Genomic DNA, 12728 nt, shown 5'->3' with positions numbered 1-12728 from the left:
CCTTTTTTGTTTGCTTGTTTAAGTTTATTTACTTTGAGAAAGCATGAGCAGAGGTGAAGCAGGGAGGGAGGGAGACAGAGAACCCCAAGCAGGCTCCGCACAGTCAGCCCAGAGTCTGATGTGGGGCTTGAACTCACAAACTGTGAAATCATGACCTGAGCCAAAATCAAGAGTCGGATGCTTAACCCACTGAGCCACCCAGGCGCTCCCAACTATACTGTTAAGTGCCTGTAGAAGCAAAAGTAAATCTGGAGGAAGGTAACATCATTCAGAACCTCAGCTTTTTCCCACAAATTTTCACACGTAGTGTGACTCTTGATCTTGGGGTCCTGAGTTTGAGCTCTACACTGGGGGTAGGGATTACTTTTAAAAAAACTTTAAAAACTGAAAAAAAAAAAAACCATTTTCTTTGTATACAGTATGTGATGCATATAACATACAAAATATGTGTTCAGCTCTTCAGGTTATCAGCAAGTCTTCTGGTCAATAGTAGGCTCTTGATGATTAAGTGTTTGGGGGTCAAGTTATACTGAGATTTTTGTGTAGGGGATCAGTACCCCAACTGCATGTTGTCCAAGGGTCAACTGTACTATACTCAAGAGTAGGAAAAGATCGTTGTTTATGGTGGTCGCAATGAATAATTAACCTGATCATCTTTCTCCTGTAGAATTCAAAATAAAGAGAATCCTAACAATTTCCCTGAACTTAATGCAATGTAAAATAATGGTTTTTGTTTTTCTTTGTGACTCTAGGGTTGCTTCCTTTATTTTTATTACCTGCCTTTCCTGGGCATTTGAGTTTGCTTATTCTCCCTTGAACACTAACTTGGGTCTTTTCTGTTTTCCTAATACAAATCAATACACCTCTTTTTGAAATAAAGATGCACCTGGGGCTCCTGGGTGGCTCAGTCGGTTGAGTGTCCAAACTCTTGGTTTCAGCTCAGGTCATGATCTCACGGTTCGTGAGTTCAATCTCCGTATTGGGCTCCCTGCTGACCGTGGAGCCTGCTTGGGATCCTCTCTTGCCACTTCCCTGCTCATGTGTGCACACTCTTTCTCTCAAAAAAAAAAAAAAAAAAAAAAACTTTAAAAAATAAATAAAGATGCATCTTTCTTGTCTGGAGTCTTTACTGGGGGCTACATGTCACACATCATACCCTAGATAGGAACGGAAGGCGCAAGAACTCACCATGTCATTACTAAAAAGATGCTGAACAAGTTTTTTGACTTGGCAAATCATAACTGCAGCATTTAAAATAATTAACCATCTAATAACATTCCTATTTGTCTTTTATACATAACTTAAATTTTCACTAAAATAATTTAACAGCCCAAGCTTTTGTGAGAACTGTATTTAAGAACTAATTAAAACATCTGGAAATCTGAACTGGTGGTCCATAAGCAGCCCTTTGAATCACTAAAATAATGTAGCTGCTTGAGGAGACTTAAAAAAAATTTTTTTTCAATGTTTATTTTTGAGAAAGAGTGCAAGTTGGGGAGGGGCAGACAGAGAGACACAGAATCTGAAGCAGGATCCAGGCTCTGAGTTGTCAGCACAGAGCTGGACACAGGGCTCAAATTCATGAGCTGCGAGATCATGACCTGAGCTGAAGCTGGACATTCAACTGACTGAACCACCCAGGCACCTTGCTTGAGGAGACGATTAAGGAAAAGTAAATGGTTTGTTCTGTTCAATCTGACAAGGTTTTGAGGGACATTCTGAAAGGCCAGTTCCCATCAAAGACCACCCAGAGGTCTGGTATGAAGAAATTCTGCCTTGCTGATTTCACATGCTGGACACTTTAAGAGTTTGTTCTGTTTTGTTTACAGAGAGCAAGCGAGCGCAAGCAGGGCAGATGGGCAAGAGAATCTTAAGCAGGCTCCATGCCGAATGTAGAGCCTGACATGGGCCTTGATATCACAACCCCAAGATCATGACCTGAGCTGAAATAGACACTTAACTGACTGAGCCACCCAGGCTCCCCTAAAATTTTTAATGTTAGATGAGATGCTACTGTTCACAGGCTTTTCCATTCACATTTATCAACTTCTCACACTCTCGAGTTTTCTGGTATTTAATAAGGAATGAAATATCCAGGAAAATTCTTACTACATTGATTAAACGAAGAGTTTCTCTCCAACACAGACTCTGATAGTGAAAAATCTCTGTGTTCTGACTGTAACCTTTCCCACACTTGTTAAGATGGTAACACCTCTCCTTGGTGTGAAGTCTCTGGTCCTGGTTAAGGGCTGACCGTCCAAGGCTTTGCCATACTTGTCACTTTTATTATAGGGTCTCTCTCCAGCATGGGTTCTCTATGATGAACTAGTCCAGTGTCTGCACTGAGAGCTTTTCCATATTCTCCATATCTGTGGGTCTAATTCAGTGGGAATTCTCTTATCTTCAATGAAGCCAGCACTCTTGGACTACAAGCTTTTCCACATTTCTCATTTTCATGGCATTTCTCCTGTGTATCTCAGATGCTGGATAAGGATGGAGCTCTGAAACTCATTCCACATTCATCACTTATGCAATCATAGATCTATTTCTAGGGTTCTCTGGTATTTTGGGACTTCTACATAACTCAGGCACTTAAGAACATTGCCATCAAATCTAGCAGTGTGTCCCTGTTGACATGTTATTTCTTCAGATTTCTTCCACTTTGGAAACACCTTCTCATTTTCCATTTTGACCAAATCACCTGAAAGAAGAGATTGAAAATTTCAGCCTAATTCCCTCATTCACACATACCTTACTCAGTTACTTGCTCACTGAACAAGTCTCATTCAAACTACATGCTAGAGGGAAGAAAAAAAAATGTTTCATGTAAGACAGATGTGTATTGAGTTTATGACATAAACTATAGTGTTACTTTAATTTTTTTTATTATTTAAAAAATTTTTTAATGTTTATTTATTTTTGAGAGAAAGAGCAAGCAGAGGAGAGGCAGAGAGAGGGAGACACAGAATCTGAAGCAGGGTCCAGGCTGAGCCGTCAGCACAGAGCCCGATGCAGGGTTTGAACTCACAAACTGTGAGATCATGACCTGAGCTAAAGTCAGATGCTTAACTGACTGAGCCACTAGGCGCCCCTATAGTGTGTTATTTTTAAAAGGGAAGGGTATGCATGTACACATGTGCCTATAATAAATAAATAATAAAAGGATAAACCATTAAAGAGCAAAAAAGGTTACCTATATGAGAGAGGGAACAGGAGGAGGAAAAGGAGAATTTCCTTGAAAACATTTTATAGATTTCATGTATAAAATTTTGTATTTCACATAATTTAAAAAATGAAAAAAAAATTTTTTAATAAAAAATAAAATAAAAAAAGCAATCCCTAAACATTGAAACAGAAATGAAACAAACTGAATTTAAATGTGTACCTGCTGGTGACATAACCACACAAAAGAGAAATTATTTCCAATGTCCTTTGAAGAGTAATTTTTTTGTATATACCCAATGATATAGAACTTAAGGACAAAAGAATGGAAAAATCAGGCACCACCATTAAGCTGTTTATAAAAACCATATTTGATGGTAATGCTAACATTTTTTTTGAGGCCACTGAGATACTGTGGGATAAAACAGATGAGTATTTGATACTTTATCATTCCCGGTGTCTTTGAGAAGTCTCCAAAAGGAGATGCAGATGAAAGATTAAGGCCCTGAATTTGAACTCGAACTGTCAGTATGAATTCACAATACATACTTTATCTTAAATTCTTCCTAGCTCTGAGCACTGAAAGGCCTAGGAACAATGTCCAATAACAATATGAGCATTCCTAGCACCTTATCTTTGGTTTTAAAATACCATTTCTTACTAAACAGAATCTGGGGTCCTTGGGAAAATGATTGATTTCAGGAGGAGGAAAGGAATTAGAGGAGTTTATACTTCTTTTTATACCAGAAGCAAGAAAGCTGTCAAATGCCTAGACTCATGTCATAAATATAGGAGACCAGCAGCTGAGAAGTGTGCAGAAGAGAAACCCACCATGTAAGACAAGAAGCCTGCTGCATAAGCTTCAGTTTATTTGTTCCATAAACGTCAAATCATTCTGGACAGCTAATTTTTAATAAAGACCTGATTAAAGTAAAAACAAAAAATAATTTGATATCTGTACAATGGAACTTATGTCAGCCATATGTATATACATTACATGTAACTCTTGGGAAATATGTCCATAATGTAATACTAAATTTAAAAGTAGTGTCAGTTGGGATGTTCAGTATGATTACAATTTGGGCATATATGTGTGCTTGTCCAATGAGCACATAGAAATACTAAGTTTTGTTTTCTACACGAAGTCTTTGAGAATGCACATTTAATAACTTTTCTATTGTATGTAGCCTTTGAGTCATTTTCTATTGGCTTCAATGTAGAAAAATGCTGTCCTGCCTTTGGCATAAAAGGTCAGGCCCAGGGAAGCTGGCAGTATTCAGTTAGAATGGAGAAACAACCATTCAATAGAAGCAGGATTTCCAACAACGTTGGTGCAAAGTAGTGAAGGGAGAATGACAATCAAGGTTAAAACAATGTGCTTAGAGGGACAAGGTAAAAATGAAACAAGACATCAAGTGAAAGGTAGGCAAAAGGTTTAGTGATGAGGTTCATTTGGAAAAATGCAAAAGACATTTCTGATCTTTTCCCCAGTAGGATCTCCTCTTTCTCCTCAGTAGACTCAGAACTGAGCTGCCCTGTTTCTGGCTGGAGCTGCCCTGCCCTCCCCGCCCTGTGAGTCTTAATGCTGCTGCCAGGCAAGCCATTTGCCCTTAGGGCCCTCGTTTGCCCTTCCTGTCCCCATAGGAGGACAAAGGACCCAGGGACAATTAGAGAAATTTGACCAGGGTGATATTTGCTAGGGTTCTAGAGCTTAGATCCCAGTATTAATCGGGGAACAGAAGAGGAGGACAGAAAGCAGAGTTTCCTTTGACCTACAAGGACAGGGAATAAATGGACAGGGAGGGGAACACAACTCTGGCCAACGCATCTTAGCCATTTCCTCTCACTACACTTGAGAGGAAACTTCAAGTCTCTGCTCTCTCTCTGGAGAGAATACCTGCCTCTGGTAATAGATTGTTTCTTCCTTATCTCACCTTCCTCCTGGATGGTCCAGCTTCCTCAACAAGCCCCCAGTCCACTAACAGCCTCCTCCCTATACACTGGATGCTGCCCCACACCCAGGCCTGGAGCTCCGCGGGCAGGATGGTCATGAGCTGCTCCAGCACCAGCAGCTCCAGGATCTGCTCCTTGCTGTGTGTCTCGGGCCGCAGCCACTGGCGGCGGAGAGCCTGCCTGGAGCTGGACTCCCGAGGCCCAAGGGAATCCTCCTAACAGAACTGCCATGAGTTTTGTCCGAAGAACTGTCAGAAGCACCATTTCTGTGCAGGCTAGATGCTTTAACTATTTGACATCCCTTCTGTTCTTCTGCAGCCCAAAAGGGTTGGACTGAATCATTCCTGGGCAAAGCAGTTCACCACAACAGTAGCAGGGGCTTAATAAGGCTGGTGATAAGGCATAACACATCACTGTTAACAGAGATCAACTCCAAACTAAGAACATATTTACTCAGAGTGAATCGCTGTGGTCAAGTCAATGATTTGAAGGTAAAGACGCCCTGTAAAAGATAAGCACAAAATGTCATTAGAAAAATGTCCTAAAATTGACTTATAGACAATTCGGTTACTTTAGGACTAAAGAACAATACTAGTAGCTTTTAGATCTAGAAACTGAAGTGAAATATTCAGATAACGTGAAATATCCCGATAACAAAAACAATGCAAACAGCTTTGCTTACTTGAATTGCGCGTCACAGATTTAGTCAATCATATTTATAAATCAACCTCTCTGTGCCAAGAATTATGCTAGATTCTTTCAAAGGCATTTTTAGTTTTAGAAAAGAACAGTGTGCATGTCAGTTGGGGTGTCCCACATTTGAGTTAGGGGTCCCAAGTCAATTAACCAAAGCCCCCCTTGTTTTTTTTAATAATTTTTTTTTTCAACGTTTATTTATTTTTGGGACAGAGAGAGTCAGAGCATGAACGGGGGAGGGGCAGAGAGAGAGGGAGACACAGAATCGGAAACAGGCTCCAGGCTCTGAGCCATCTGCCCAGAGCCCGACGCGGGGCTCGAACTCCCGGACCGCGAGATCGTGACCTGGCTGAAGTCGGACGCTCAACCGACTGCGCCACCCAGGCGCCCCCCAAAGCCCCCCTTGTATACAAACCCAGTGAGTATTTTTCGGTCCTTTACTTACCAGATGCCCCCCGCAGTCCCTAACACTCTAACCACTCCCAATCTTCTAAGGAACTGCAATCTTCTGGCTGTTTTCCCATGAGCTGGCTTTTGTAAAGTGCTTAGACCAACACTTGGTGCTCAAGCTTCTATAAGGGCTTGTCAAAAGCTCATTCTTAAGTCCACTTTGTGGCTTTTCTTCAGCTTGCCAAGAAATGTCTTCAGCTTACCCTAAGCCGGGATCTGGCCTTCTCATTCCACATTCATTCTGGGCAATCTCATCCATTCAGTAGCATCTGAGAACTGAGACGCTTTCACCTAACAACTCCTACATCTATTCTCTTTTCCCAGCCTTACTTTGGAGATCAAGACCATTATAGTCCAATGGTATAAGACTCTTCCAGTCCTAGGTCTTAAAAGCACCTCAACACCACCAAAAATTAACTCATCATTTTCCCCTCATAATCAATGGCTCTTTCAAAATTACTCATTTCTTTTTTTTTTTTTTTTTTTTTTTAACTTTACTTTGCTCTGGCACTGTCAGCACAGAGCCCAACTAGGGCTCCCACAAACCACAAGATCTTGAGCCGAAACCAAGAGCCGGACACTTAACGACTGAGCCATTCAGGCGGGCCTACCCATTTCTTTAAAAATGACACATTCATTCCCCTTACCATCTATCCAATCCAAAAACCTAATTATCCCTAACTATATTAAAAATAAAGCTTGTAATACGTACTACGTGCCGGCCATTGTGCTCAGCACCTTTTCAACGATCTTTCTCCCTTAGACGTCAAGTGGAGTTAAATCCGCGTCTTCCACACAATCCACTCCACCCTCGTCACTTCCACGGCCAGCACCTGGCTTTCACCAACTTACAGTACCGGCTCTTTCCGTGACGCCTGCGCATCTCTCCTCTCTCTTGCTTCCAGTCCTACCCCTTCCAATCCATTTGCCACCCCGCTCCTGGAATTTCTAGAAGCCTAGTAAGATGACGCTACTCCCGTGCGTGAAGACAGGGACTCCCGTCTCTGCGGAGTCCGCCTCCCGGAGCAGCGCCGGCACATTGACCACCTGGGCTACGAGGTGGCCGCGCGCGGACCCGGGGCAGCGTAGCCGGGGCCTGCTCCCTTCTGCGAGGCAGTGTGCGCACACACATCGCGTGCATTCTGTGCGGGAGCCGTCACACGGAAAGGACGGAGAGGCACACTACCTTTTCAAGTCCAAGTTCCCTGGGGTATCGCAGCTGTCACCTGCTCATCCTCTCTGCCCCGGCCACAGCACACCCACCTTCCCTCGGCCGCCTCCGGCCGCCCGTTTCCGCTCAGCTCTCCGCCTCACCGGGAGGTGCCCCCACCCCCGGCTCCGGGCATCCGCGCGGTATCGCAGGGGTGTTCCCCTCTTCCCCACGGCACTGTGAGCTGGAGGGGTCTTAAAAGCACCTGGAGACCCGCACTACGCGACCGGCAGCCCATGTCCGCTCGAAGGACGCGCTCACTTCTCAACGTTCTCTGAGCCGAGGAAATCACACTTTCCTCCGTTTTCTAAGTCCTGAGACCCCGTCACCATACGTCCTCCGAGACGAACCCTCCCGGCACAGGCGTGCAAGGTCATGACCACCGCCACGAAGGCCTCGATGAAAACAGGACTCCGGAGGGGGAGAGAAAACCACCGCCGGCCGTCAAGACGCACCAGCGCCCGGAGCCCCGAAGCGGGTGGTCCGCGCAGCGCTCGCGTCCACGTCCGCGGGCGGCGAAACAGACGAGCCTGCGTCTCGGGGAGCGGCCACCAAGCCTCGCGGGCGCCTCCCGCCGGAAAAGGCTCGCGCTAGCTGTGGCTCACACGAGGCCGGAAGTACGTCACGACGCCCGGGCACGCCTCCACCCGCTCCTCACCGCCCCTCTAGGAAGCACAGAGGTCCCGCATCTCAGTGGTTGGCCGGCTCCCACCGCAGGGGCCCTCGGTTGGCCTCTGCACAGCGCAGGCGGGTCCACCGGGTGTCCAGCAGCCACTCAGCCTGGGCCCGTCTCTCTGTTACACTGAGGGAATGCGACGCAGTCCTCCGTTCCTAGTACCCTGGTCCCGTGATACCCATTGTCCACTCGGCCCCCAGGGTCCGAAGCAATAATCGATACCCACCTGAGCAAAGCGGCATTAAGAGGGGCAGGTGCTGGCTTGCTGTCCACCGTCTCAATCTTTGTGCATGTGACTCCGGTCCTTTTGAGTAACCTAACCACTTACAGATCCGACTCTGCAGAATTAGCAGAAAGTGAGGGGAAGCCACATGCCCGTCCCCCGCTGTGAATGGCCCCGGGGCAACTGCGGAATGTGGGGCCTGGTCAGCCTGTGTTTGGTACCCTGCGGTGTTAAGAGCGCTCTGGTTGCACAGCCCGTGAAGAATGTGCATCAATTATGATAACTTAGGAAACTTGGCACAATATCTGGACCTCATTCATCCTAGCTACTTGCTTCAAACGGCTTGCCCTCTGCCTTATTCCTGCGAGGTTGTGATCTGGCGCGCTATTTTCCCACGCTTCCTCTGTATGTTAGAGGTGAACAGCCCATACTGGTCCATCGATCCTATACCACTGAAATGCTCCTATGCTTCTGGAACGTCATCTCTCGTCTGGTAAGCCATAGTCTCAACAGGCTCATCTTAGGTAACTAGCTATTTTAAGCGTTTTGTTGTTGTTTGTGGGTTTTTGGGGGGAGAGGGGGCTTTTCTGGGTGGGTGTTGTTTTTATAGGCATACCCACCCCTTCTTACCTAATCCAATAAATGTGTTAACGGGGATTATTTCAAACCAGGCAGACGGTGGCTACTTTGGTCTAGGTGGCTACACCTAAACATCCCACAGCCTCCTTCACAGATGCTCTACCTTAGCTTTCATGAGACCATTGTATTCTTTCTGTCTCTTCTTCTATCTCCTCAGCAGGAAAAGTCTTAAGTAGGAAGACCATACATCCTGATTTATGCCTCTTGGCTGGCTGTAATTATTAACAGCAATCCCTTTCATTCTCAGAAGTGTCCTAGATTGGGCAATACATTATATATAGTTACCTCAAGTCTGACAACCACCAATACGCTAGCTGAAATGCAGATTCCCAGGTCCTGCCTTCACAAACATTCAGCCAGTCTGTGGTAGTGCCCAGGAAACTGCAGTTCAAACAACCCAGGTGATTCTAACACAGGTATATTCAGAAGCAGCGGCTTCATCATAGAGCTGAGACGTTGGCATGGAAAACTGGGTGTGAGTCCAGAGAGACCTAAAAAAAAGAAATCAGTGATTTACACACTGTGCTTGCCTCCTCTTTGTTACGTAGAGCACGGAGAAGAGTGAGGAGTGAAGAGCAGTGGGACTCTTTTCACTGCTAAGACACATGGACCAATTGAGAGCCGGAGGGCTAATAGGTATTATTTATGGACAAAGCACGTTTCTTGGTAATGTCTCTTTTTATTTTTTCCTTCTCTTTGGTCACCACTTGTTGGCCTAATCCAGTTTTAGCGTGTAAGTTTGCCTGGTTCCTTTTTATGTTCTCACATTTCGTTCTTCCTTTTCCTTTTTCCATCCTGTTTTGTTGCTGCTGTTGCTGTTTGCAGAGGCCTAAAAGGTTCTGAGCCTCCAAGTCCAAGTGCCTGTGAAACCTCATATAATTCACAATGATCTTTGTACACAGTTTTGTTTTAAAAATTTTTAAGATTTTTAACTTTAAAATTTTTAATGTGATTAAAAAATAGATCACAGCGAGTGTTTAACCACTTTGGACTTCACTTTTCTCATGCAGGTATGAAATTGCTCAACTCAAAATTTCTTCTTAAAGCTAATATTTTCTGATTTTTTGTTAAGAAACTCCTATAGCACAACAAAATACTTTCAATGATTCCATTATGCTTTAACAAAGTGTTCCGTGACCTCTGCATCTGGCCCCCACCCCTGCACACTCATGGCTCTTGAGCCTGTCTTAGCTGGGCCTTCTTCACCCCGTTTCCTCTATTGAAGATACTTTCCGCTATCTTCCAGCTCCTTCTACAAATAATCTACTTTTCTCTCAACTTTTACGTTCTCTCTCAACTTCTAACTCAACATTTAACCAGTGACACACATGTATACTGGTACATAGATTTCAAAACTGCTCCTGAGAAGATACTTCATATTTTATAATTTTGACTTTAGATATGCCATTGTTTTAAAATTTTCTCAGAGGTATTTTTTGTCTTATTGGAAAAATGTAAAACAATCTTCCACTATAAATTGTTTTTTAAAGGAAAAATATTGTCAGATAGAGAAACTAGAAGTCATTTTCAAATACAAAATCTGGACAGAGACTTGGTTCTCCTCGAAGATTTGGTTCCTCAAATAAAAATTATAGTGAAAGAGAGTCTTCAGGGCTTTTCCCTACAGCTCTAGATAGCTTTCAGTTGCAAAATTCTCAGTCATTTCTTGACATACAGTGTCCACTGTCCTAACAATGCTCAGAGGGGTGCTGTACTATCCCTCAAGAACCAGTAAGGCTTTTTAATATTTTTAGTAACCTCTACACCCAACGTGGGGCTCAAAATCATGACCCTGTGATCAAGAGTCACACACTCTTCCGAGTGAGACAGCCAGGCATCCCTCGAACCAATAAGTCTTTTTAATTGGATTTGAATCAGTACTTCTTACACCTCGCTCAGCCATAAAACTGACCAGTCTTTCAGACTGGGGCTTTTCAAAGGCATAAGGAGAGATGGTTACTGGTTTACAGAGCAGCTGAAAGGAGATCAATGCCAGAGACTCGATGGGTTGAGTGAAAAGAGCCAGTGAAAAGAGAAAAGAAGAAAAGAGAAGTGAGGGTAATTCAGAAATGTAAAGGGAGACAACACCTAAGAGCACCCTGCCAGGAAGGCTGGAGTAATCATAGGAAAGGCCAGGGCCTACATGCCCCTGTCTAGTGGTTACGTCAACTAATGACAAATGTGCATCCCAGATAAAAGAATTAGAAGAATAATCCGTATCAGAAAACAAGGCAAGTTAGTTTGGTGAACTGTCAGTAGTTTTAATCATGTTAACCATCACTGCACTCGAGTGGTATATGCCTCTACAGCACAGATAACATCTTTTCTTTCTTGGCATTTTTATCAGTTATTGAGAAAATTTAGAATTTTTGAAAAGCTGTGAAAACAAAAAAACAAAAACAAGCACAAACCAAACATGCAATCTTCAATTGCAGCTGTAAAAACAATCCATTAGAACTATATCCTTTAAAATCCTGATCTGTTCATATTTTAAATCTTTTAAGAGCTGATATAATGGAATTATCCAAACATGCTGTTTTGGCATATGCAGAGGTATCTGTGATGCTTACAAACTCAGATTATTAGAGTGTATGTCTCATATTATTGAATGGAATATATGTTTACTTGAGAAGTTGATTTTATTTCAAACTTAAGTCTACTATATTTTTCTTCACTTTAAAATCTATATGTATTTCCTTTGGAAATAGTTAAACCTCAAGATACAGTAAAATACAATCTTGAGAAAATAAGATTTTTGAGAAGACCTACAATTACCCATAAGCGGCGACACTAATGGTTTGAAATGCTGAGAATACCTAACAGAGCCAAATACACGAGACTGAAACCGTCCCCATCACTCTGCATTTCTCTGTAGAAGAATTATGTCCACCTCTAGTTGCCGAAACCCTGTTTTCCAGCTCACGTGGAAGTTGTTAGCTTTTATTTTTTTATTTTTTATTTTTTTTAATTTTTTTTTTTCAACGTTTTATTTATTTTGGGGACAGAGAGAGACAGAGCATGAACGGGGGAGGGGCAGAGAGAGAGGGAGACACAGAATCGGAAACAGGCTCCAGGCTCTGAGCCATCAGCCCAGAGCCCGACGCGGGGCTCGAACTCACGGACGGCGAGATCGTGACCTGGCTGAAGTCGGACGCTCAACCGACTGCGCCACCCAGGCGCCCCAGTTGTTAGCTTTTAAAGTTTGACTTGAAGTACATTTGGGAGGAGAATGAAATAATTTGTAACATTTCAAAGTAGTGGTTGTGCATTTACACCAGTGTGTTAAAGTATGGAGCACCAGCAAATGAGATACTGTCCACGTGTAAACAGAGAGGAAGCTGGCTGTTTCTCTAAAGATTGTATTGTTTCATGAACACAGCAAGGGGTTGAAGAGTGTAAATATACACCATCTTTCCGTGGAACAAAGGAAATAAGGTTATATATGTTCACGTTTTCTTGTATTTCCATGAAGAAACACTGAAGATATGTAAGATACTAGAAAAATGGCTATCTATGAGGGAAAAGATAGGTTCCCTTTTTAATGTGGCTTTCATACTTGAATCAGATGAAGAATTGAAAGGGCGGACCTACACCAGCCGACTCCATCTTGTTCTGTGTCCTTCACCTAGACCACGCCTCCTCCCCTTGAGTAACCTCCCGCTCACCCATTCAAACTTCCTGATCAAAACAGGCCCAGCGACCTTCCTAACAGGACTGAC

General features: G+C 43.5%; 1 long non-coding RNA gene across 1 annotated transcript; it reads right to left on the bottom strand.

Moving 5' to 3' along the window:
• Positions 1–2058: 2058 nt before the first annotated feature.
• LOC122489085 lies at positions 2059–8357 on the bottom strand. Its single transcript, XR_006298821.1, has 3 exons — positions 7525–8357; positions 3994–5617; positions 2059–2701 (listed from the first exon to the last, which is right to left on the bottom strand). It is a non-coding gene; the product is annotated as an uncharacterized LOC122489085 (long non-coding RNA).
• Between the last annotated feature and the right edge of the window lie 4371 nt (positions 8358–12728).

This window comes from Prionailurus bengalensis, chromosome B2 (assembly GCF_016509475.1).
Source record: "Prionailurus bengalensis isolate Pbe53 chromosome B2, Fcat_Pben_1.1_paternal_pri, whole genome shotgun sequence".
In the NCBI taxonomy this organism is placed as follows: Eukaryota; Metazoa; Chordata; class Mammalia; order Carnivora; family Felidae; genus Prionailurus; species Prionailurus bengalensis.
This window is presented reverse-complemented; position numbering and strand designations above follow the sequence as displayed.